Genomic DNA, 9,893 nt, shown 5'->3' on the forward strand with positions numbered 1-9,893 from the left:
ACATGGGTGTATGCATATGTCAACATGGGTGTACTTTATATAAAGTATGCCTTAATGTCGATCCTTTTAATTGTCTTGGTAGATTGCAGATTTCGTCTTTGTATATTGAGTAGCAGTGTGCAACCCTCCAAGCAACAGCCTGTAGCCAGGGTCACCTAATGATAGCCTGTAGGGTAAATCTAGCCCTATATGGCCCCCAAGATGGGAATAATTTTAGTTTTTAACATTTAAAAAAACAAAGGAAGAATATTGCTTTGTGACACATGAACATTATATAAATTTCAAATTTCAGTATCCATAAAAAAGTTTTATTGGGACATAGCCATGCTTATGTAATTACATATCATCTATGACTACTTTTGCACTGTTATGGCAGAGTTGAGTACTTGTGACAAAGACTATATGGCCTAAAGGCCTAAAATATTTACTATCTGGCCCTTTACAGAAAAAGTTTGTGACCCCTACCCTAGAGTACAGGAATTCTTCCTGTCACTTCCCATTACCAAATAATGGAATTAACCAGATTGTTCTCAATCCTTTTACTTATCTCCTGTGATTGGGGAGGTAGATCATAAGCTTTGGAGTAATATAAGTCTAAGATTAAATCTTATTTACCACTTAACTACTACAGTTGTCCCTCTATATCCATGGAGATTGGTTTCAGGACCTCCCGCAGATAGCAAAATCCACGGATATAAAAATCTGCGGACACTGAAGTCCCTTATATAAAATGGCACAGTATTTGCATATAACCTACACGTCCTCCTGTATACTTTAAATCATCTTTAGATTACTCATATAATACCTGATATAATGCCAACACATCACTTCACTCACGAGGATTCAATGTAGTGTGAAACAAATTCAAGTTTTGGTTTTTGGAACTCTGGAATTTTTTTCCTGAATATTTTTGATCCAAGTTTAGTTGAATACACATATGTGGAACTCACAGATGTTGAGGGCTGACTGTGTATTACTTTGGGCAAATTTTTTAAGTTTTCAGTTTTCTCAGATTTTTCACTTGGAAAGTAGGGGAGATGATACACATCTCAGAGGACTGCTGAATGGATTAATGAGATAATGTAAATAAAATACAGATTGTCTGGCAGTTAATAAACACTTAAATTTCTTCATATTCTCCTTCTAAATAAAGTATTTAAAAACAGGGCTTATCAAATGGGGAAAAAAGAATGAGCCTGATCACCTACCAGTTAGTTTTCAAATTAGAAGGCACAAAGTATTATTTCCTACATTATATTAGTTCTTATGCTGGCAGAAGTTAGTTATCAAACTTCATTTACTTTCAAAAAACCTTTTATGCCTATCTTTGTACTTACTATAATCATACAATATGTAGTTTGTGTCTGGCTTCTTTTGATTAATCTTATGTTTGTGAGATTTACTACATTGTTGTATAGAGTTGTAGATCATTCATTATCCCTGATGTATATAGTGTAATAGTACTTCACTGTGAAGCTTTACTTACTTTCTTTTCTTAAATTTTCATTTTCATTTTTAAGAGCTGGGGTATCACTATGTTGCCCAGGGTGGTCTTGAACTCCTGAGCTCAAACGATCTGTCCGCCTCAGCCTCCTAAAATGCTGAGATTACAGGTGTGAGCCACCAAGCTCAGCCTATTTACTTTCAATCATAAAATTAAAATCTCTTTTTCTCTCTCTGTCTCCGTAGAGACTGGGTCTCCCCATGTCTTAAAAAATATAAAATGTCTTAAACTCCCAGCCTCAAGCGATTCTCCCATCTCAGTCTCCCAAAATGTTGGGATTTTAGGCATGAACCACCATGACCTGCCAAATGTAAAGTTTAGCATTCTAAACTGGCTATGATGTTAAAATACCTACAGTCATGCTTCAAACAATTACATTTCTGTTAACAATGGACCACATAGATGATGGTGGTTCTGTAAGATTACAATACCGTACTTCTACTGCACCATTTCTAAGTTTAGATATTGTATCCCCATTGTTAAGCAACATATCACTGTAGTCGTTCATAGAATATTTTATTACACTTGTTGAGAATGTAATTTTACTTTTTAAAAATATACTTTCAAATTGTTTATGGGTGTAAGTTTAATCTCTCCAACTGATCTGTTACCTCTTTCAGATAGAGAACCTTGTCAGGTGCTTCCCTATTACTCATACAAAGTATACTTAATATATCTAATTTAATGAATACGTATTTATATCTAACATAGAAAACAGCGTGATGACATTCCTGGAGCATTCAGAGAGTAAGACATAGTTATTGCTTTCAATGGGATATCAGAATCGAAATGAAGAAATGTAACTGAAATGCCTAAAATAATTCACAAATAATACGAAACAATATTCATTTTATAAATATTTATGTGCCAAGCAGAGGGTTGGGTGCTGAAGCTTCAGTGATGAATAAAACAGAATCCCTGGATGAGCCTGAACTGGCCACATCCTCTGCTATCCTCTGGAAAATGAAAGAGACTTTGACAGAGCTAAAAAGTAACAATTCATCAGAGAACACAAACTGAGGTTCTTCAGCATACCTTCAGAAGCAGATGATCTGTGGGAAATGACTATTAACCTAAGATTCTCAGAACAAAGAGATGACTACACAAAGTAGACAGATTCCACCCATGACCATTAGAACAAAATTTTTCTATGTCACACTCCTTTGCATTCCTGTCTTTACAGATTATCTCTCTTGTACAATTCCTGGCTCTTTCTTCCTATGTAGGAATTAGTTTCTTTAATGCCAATCCAGGAACAGATGAATTGTTCTGCAGAACTATTAAGCCAATCCAAGGATATGACTCCCAGTAGCCTTAGATGGATTATGTCTCATTAGAGTCCTTTCTGGGAAAATAGTAACTAGTGGAACAAATGCCTAAAAATATCAGCCTCATCAACAGGACAGTCAACTGGACAATTCGAATTGACAATTCAAAATTGTCCATGAAGATTTTCCTCTCACTTTGACTGATACAGTAAATAACACAGTCCAAGCCCTAGGGGAACAATTTAATTTCCTTAACTCAAATAGTTATAGTTAATTGTTACAGCTATAGATAATACAATGGTGTTGTATTTTCTCTTGGGCAACCTAAAACATTGCTAACACTTCACGCTATACCTGAACTAACATTACAGATGAAACGAAGCAATCTATATCTAAGCTAAAAAGAAAAAAAAAAAAAGGCAGCCAAGCTACCTGGAGAAACATACAGACTTGTTTTCTTGGTCGGGCCTCAAAAATCTTATGTCTTGGTACTGATGTGCCTTCTTGTCCCTTCTTAAAATATTTCTCATTATTTTTGTTTGTCTTACAGTCACTTAATGCTTATTGTCCAGTCTCAAATGCTTTTGCACAACTATTGTCCCAGCAGATGGTTTAACAAATGATTCAAAGATAAATAGAATATGAAATCATGCTGATTGACACTTAAACTGAAAAGAGTTCTCTACACTGAAATCTCATCTTTAAAGAGAATCAACAACAGAGTTGAATGTCTGGATAATTCTTAATTATTTCTCCTGAGTGAAGAGCAAAAGTGAGAACTAAGAATAAAAAAGTTTCCACACTCCTTGGAAAAGACTGATTGTTCTTTAGCCACAGTAACAAGTAGCCACCAAAACTGGTTTTAAATTCATTCAATCAATAAACGTGCCTCATTGAACATGCTTTAGAAGTTAGCCAATCAATGATAGTCCTTGTTCCTGAAGTAGCCAATTAGGAACTAATCCATTCCAATAAACGTACCTCTGAGGGCCAACGGTCATACCCAAGTAATCATACTTCTACAGATGACAGTAGTCCAAACGTGCTTTTGAACATTTGCCGGTTCCTGAAGCCATGCTTCTCTAAAACCCTACAGAAGATCAATAGTTGGCTCTGCTTGTGCCTGATTCCAGTATAACTCCGTTACAACAGTAAGTAAAAATTCAGCTTTGTCTTTTTATTTCAGATACTGAGTGACGGTCTCACCATCCTTTGATACCCTTTAAGCTTCCCTTTTAATAAATGCAAAAATCTTTGGAAACTTTTTGCTTTAATACATTTTCCTAGATAGTACAAAAATATAATTTAATTACCTTTGTTATGCTGAACTAATACGGATGTTTAGCTTTCAAATTAAAAAGTGGTATTATGCTAATATCTATTCTTAAAAATAGCTAAACATTTTCAATTATAGAATCATTTTTTTGGGTTTTTTTTTTTTTTGGTGGGGGGTGGGGGGTGAATATTCTAGGGTCACAGATCAACCCAGATTTTATTCTGGCAAATTTCCTGAGTAATTATTTTTATGCTTTTCAATTAAGTGGTTTCACTCGGTTATGTTATAAGATTTTTTTGTAGATGATGTGAAAATTCCGCTAAATCATTTCTGCAATGTCAGCAGGATTCAGAGCACAGGAAGCAATGTCCTAAGCAGAATACTTCAGAAAAGATGGCTCAGCTTCCCTGGTTCTACCTTCACCTTCATCAGGCTTGACAAGACTGAAAAGAGCTCTCTTTCCCAATGCCTCGCTACACAGGAATCAAGCATGCTGTGCTTCCAATAAGGCAGACAGTCATTTCATCTTCTGTGCATCACTGGCCTGGAGCCCAAGCATACCTCTCTAAAGAATTAACCATAAATATGGATTTAGAAAGGTGTCTCAATTTGAGACCTTACAACCCAAGCTGTAATAGCATAATCACACTACAACATAACACAAATGCAATCACAAGGCTGTCAAAAAATCATCTCAAAAATTCACTTGCTTCAACTTCTTATCTTAAGGTAACCACATTGATCAACTCCAAAAGTTAAAGTAGCTGTTTTTACAGCTAGAAAAAAAATTCTAGGAACTACAGGTCTTCCCTTCACATCTCCTTTATCATTCTCTTTATACTTCTCCTTCAACTCAAGCTGACAGACAGAGAAACCAATTAAGAGACAGAGGCAGAAGAGTCACACAGAAAAAATAAAGAGATCCTACTTTCAGTTAGAATCTGGTAGAATTAAATCCTGAGGAGTGAGAAGAAATGTGAAGATTAAGTAACCTGTTTAAACCTCCTGGTTGCTTAGGTTTTTCCTTTGAGATGCCATCTGGGAACAGGGTTTGAGTTAGCATCATGATTTAAAAAAAAAAAAAAAAAAGACACAACCACATCATGTAATGAGGGCCTACTGTGTGTCAAGTATTTAAATATTATAACTGCTGTGCAAAAAGGAAGCCTTATTATTTTATATGCAAAGAAAATAAGACTCCAAGGAATAAAGTAACTTGCCTGAGGCTAAGCTAATTAACTTGCTCAGCTACTGGGTGGTTATCCTGGGATTCCAATTACAGTCATGTTGTTACCATATGGCTACATTCTTCCTTATCTGGAAGAGTGACTCCAAGGAATGGAGTAAGGTATCAGAATCAAGGTAGAGCCTCTTAAAGCTGGTTTCATAGGTTCTGATTGCTCCACTGCCACCCTCAGAGAGTCACCGTCCCAGTAATCCACAGCTATTGATGATGATGTTGATAATAAAAAAATAAGACAATAATGATGAAAATAATAGCACCTTAAATGCATTATTTCAACCTTATAACAACCCACAAGGTTGGCCTAGTCTTAGCCCCTTTCTACAGGTGGGAAGTCACTGCCTGAGCAGTGACTGCCTAAGCTGATGCAGGTAGTTGATGGTGGAAGCCAGAGCCCAAGCCCTATAAATTATCTCACACTGCATCAGACGAATGTGTCAGATCTTTCAAGTTTGTTGGGAGTGGAAAAATAGTTGAAAATCACCATTCTATAGAATAAACTAAACTCTTTATCGTCTGTTCTTTAAGCTCCTTGATGATCTTGCTACAACCTGTAATTTCTAACCTTATTTTTCATCACTCCTTTTAACTCCAGGAAATTTCTTGCTGTTTTCCTTAAATACCCTGAGTTTTTCTCATTTGCCTAATGCTACTCCTTTTAGCTGAAATGGCATTTTCTATGGATTCCAACAAAGCAAAATGTTATCCACTATAAAACTTCCCTCCTCACATAGAAAAAACTCTCCCACTATCGAACTTCCATAGTACTTTGTCCTTCTCTCAGAAAATTCAGGAGTTATTTATGTGCTTGGAATGGATTCCTACTTGACTTCAGTAGGCATTGATTCCATGTGGATCCTGTGGAATGAATATCCTTCTGGGGCAATATGCCTGGCTGGAAGAAGTTGAAGATCTAATGAAACCAGAGAGAAGAGGCAGCTATAAATCTTTAGAAGTCCTAAAAACTATGATCCTCAATAAGAGCCAAACAATGCATCATTTTTTTTTTTGGGAGACAGAGTCTTGCTCTGTTGCACAGGCTGGAGTACAGTGGCATGATCTCGGCTCACTGCAACCTCTGCCTCCTGAGTTCTAAGTGATTCTCCTGCCTCAGCCTCCACAGTAGCTGAGATTACAGGCATGCACCACCACACCCAGCTAATTTTGTATTTTTAGTAGAGGTGGGGTTTCACCATGTTGGCCAGGCTGGTCTCGAACTCCTGAACTTAGGTGATCCCCCTGCCTTGGCCTCCCAAAATGCTAGGATTACAGGTGTGAGCCTCACGCCCAGCCCCAAACCTATTCTTATAAAACACAGTGGTTAGGAATGTAGACTCGAGCCAGTCTCCATCTTGCTGTGTGGACATGGACAAATCACTTAACTTCTATGCCAACTGCCTCATCTGTGAATAGGAAATGAAAACAGAACCTTCCTTACTGGGCTGTTGTGAGGATTCAATCAGTTCATATACATAGTGCCTAGAACAGTGCATGGCTCATGATAAATACTATACAAATATTTGCCATTATTATTTCTGAAACTCATATGTAGATTGGAAAAGTGGCTCCAGTTGCAAGAGGGGAACTGTTAGAGATCAAAAACTTTCAGAAGAAACAATTTAGATGAAGCATATAAAATGGCTTATATATAACTGAAGCAGTACCATTTTCCTCTAAAAAGTTATAGACCAAGAGAAGATATAACTGAACACTATAAAATAATAAATCAAATGATGGCAGAAATAGGTGAATATACACTTTACAGGTAAAGTACAGAGACAACAGAACCAAGGAGTCCATCTGGAAACCTGAAGGAGATTGTTTTAGGTCAAACAAATTTAAAAATTGATAGCTTCTAACTTAACAGATGAATTTAAAATTAGCTATTTAGACTTGGAATACAATTGTTTTCAGGAAAACAATGTTTTAAGTATTGCCTGGGTTTTCTGGTTAATCCATAAAAGCCAATTTAACTTAATATTAGTCTAGTAGTAAAAACAGATGATTTGATAGTAATAGACTATTTTAATTGCCAGACTGTTTTAATGTTAACATATATTTCACTAGTCATGTACAACAATGGTTTTGTAACACATCGTCTGTACTGTGGGAATGGCAACTCATAAAATCATATATCATGAATGCAGGAAGGGATTTGAGTGATAACTAGGGTCACTATACTTCCTAGTTTGCCCAGCTAAGTAATGGTTTATGCTTGCCACCTTAATTATTAACAGCTCCCTGTTAATTAAATCACAGAGGAAATTAAGTCACAGAGAGTGTTGTGACTTAGCAAAAGTCAGAGAGTTAAGAAGAGACTCGAATTAGAACCCAGAAACACTTATTCCTCATCCAGGAGTCTTCCTATTAGACTGCATGGACTCACCAGTATGAAGATAATCATGAAGACTATGACGGTCAGGATTTGGGGCACCCGTACACACGAGATACAGAATCTGTGGGAGTAAAGCTCTCCTTATCCCAGAGGGACTTTCTGGGTCAAGGGCTGAGGGATTTAGGGGATCCTTGCTTGTGTATCTAAGGCTGGTCAATTTCCTTTTTTATTGTCCCTACTTGTGGCTTCAAGCTCAACACCTCCCTGGAATGGGAAAAGTTACGGGGGATATAAGGAATTTAGTTTGGGATGTGTTGAGTGTGAGATGTCTCTTCAACATTTAACTGGAGATGTAGAACAGGAGTCCAGACTGGAGATATCAGTCTGGAAATAAGCAATGAAAGCGTGGTATGTGAAGCTTAGGGCAGTCATCAGAGAATAAGAAGAGTTCTGCAGTAAAGAACAGGGGCCAAAAGGAAGGTGAGTGGTAAAGAAGCGAGAAGGCGCTCAGGGAACTGAATAACCAGCTATAACACCGAGGGAAAGAAAAAAATGAGGCCGATGACAATAAACATGATAAACTGCAGCTACTACCATTATTGGAAACTTACTATGTTCCAGGCACTCTACCAATATATATATTATCTCAGCCCTCATTTCTAGCCTCTGATGTAGGGGAAAAATAAGGTTACAAGAGGTTAAGTAGCAAAGCAGAAATTCAGACTCAAGTGTGACTCTGAAGACTCTGATCTTTCTACAATGCTCTGCTTACTGGAAGCTTATCTTTTCCCCTTCGTATGTGATGTATGGATGACAGACAGTCTGGCTTATATTTTTCTTATGTGGAAAAATTTATTTTTATGTCTTTGTAGTTAAGATAATAATATTGAATCATGTGAACATGACTTCAGAATGAGGATACTGTCAATGCTCCTTCTGGTAAGTATGTAGAGGTCACTGGCTGTATTTCTGCTCCAAGCATGTTCTACTGGATGAGCAATGGAACATGTTTGCTCTTAATCTGTACTATTAGTATTGTAGGTATATTCATATTACACACACATGTTCAACAACCAGGAGCTTTGATTATTTATAAAACAGAAATACTTATTAGGAAGTTTATTAGTTAATATGCTGATTATAAGTTTTGTCATGAGGGGCATTTATCTGTGGTTGGGCTTTGCTGAGAACAAGATTTTTTTTCTTGAGAATATGAATCTGTTGGAAAATATGAGATGGTGCAATTTGCATGTATGTATAAAATTGAAAAACAAGTATTGCCTACTGAAAGTAATAGCAAAAACTAATGAGACTTCTGTTTTTAAAATTATATTAATAAGAAGTATGAACATTACTATTTTGCCAGGCCCAGTTTTATATTTGTTGATATTGAGTTTCTCAGTGGTTAAAACTTATGTTGTCTGATCTCCTCCCTCCAAAAAGAATCTATTAAAGCACTTTCAAAGAATGAAAGTTATGCATAGGCACAAAATTTAATTTATTCTGAAGTTACAGAAGAAAAAGACTGTATTGTTATAAGGAAGTCAGTCTCGGGCTCTTCTCTAGCTGTTTCATGCATTTCAATCTAATCTACAGCTAAGAGAAGATTCTTAAGGGCAGGGACAATCTTTTTTATTTCTTTTGTACAGTGACTAGCACAGTAGTTGGCACACTATATGTACTATATGCTTGATACAATCCTGATATTTACAATTCTCAACTTTATGTATTGAGAATTTGTTGTCATTCTACCCTTTAAAGGAAACATTTGTTTCTCCCATGTGAAAACACAGATATAGCCAAAAACAAAGTTTTTCTACAACTAAACTTTCAAAAGAAATTTCCCATGGAATTTGGTGCTGTTAGAATTTTAGTAGAGTTCTTAATAATCTGATTTTCTGTAAGAAACAATAATTGCCTAAAATAGAGAATTCAACATTTCATTTAGAAATAGTTTTAATTCATTGTTTACTAATTATATTAACAAATATCTTGTTGGAATTCAATAGAATAGGGCTATTGAATTTAAGGGCTAGAGAAGTCTCATTTTTCTTTTCCCACTGGGATATTTTACAGCAGAAAACATATTTATATACTTCATATTTACATAATCATCATAATAAAACAGAAAACTATAATAGTAAAATAAAAGGGGTTATTGTTGTTTTTAATCAAATGAGTAAAATAGTGGATTATAAGAATAATGAGATTTGAATAGTAATAGACTTATTTACATTTGTGATCACCCATCTAATTATAGTCTTTTT

The 9,893-nt window shown here is 35.9% G+C and overlaps 1 protein-coding gene across 1 annotated transcript in view; it reads right to left on the minus strand.

Moving 5' to 3' along the window:
* SLC41A2 (solute carrier family 41 (magnesium transporter), member 2) overlaps positions 1-9,893 on the minus strand; it is a 156,479-nt gene that overhangs the window by 22,289 nt on the left and 124,297 nt on the right. The window lies entirely within an intron of this gene.

This window comes from Colobus angolensis, unplaced genomic scaffold (genome assembly GCF_000951035.1).
Source record: "Colobus angolensis palliatus isolate OR3802 unplaced genomic scaffold, Cang.pa_1.0 Scaffold10, whole genome shotgun sequence".
NCBI classification, from domain to species: Eukaryota; Metazoa; Chordata; class Mammalia; order Primates; family Cercopithecidae; genus Colobus; species Colobus angolensis.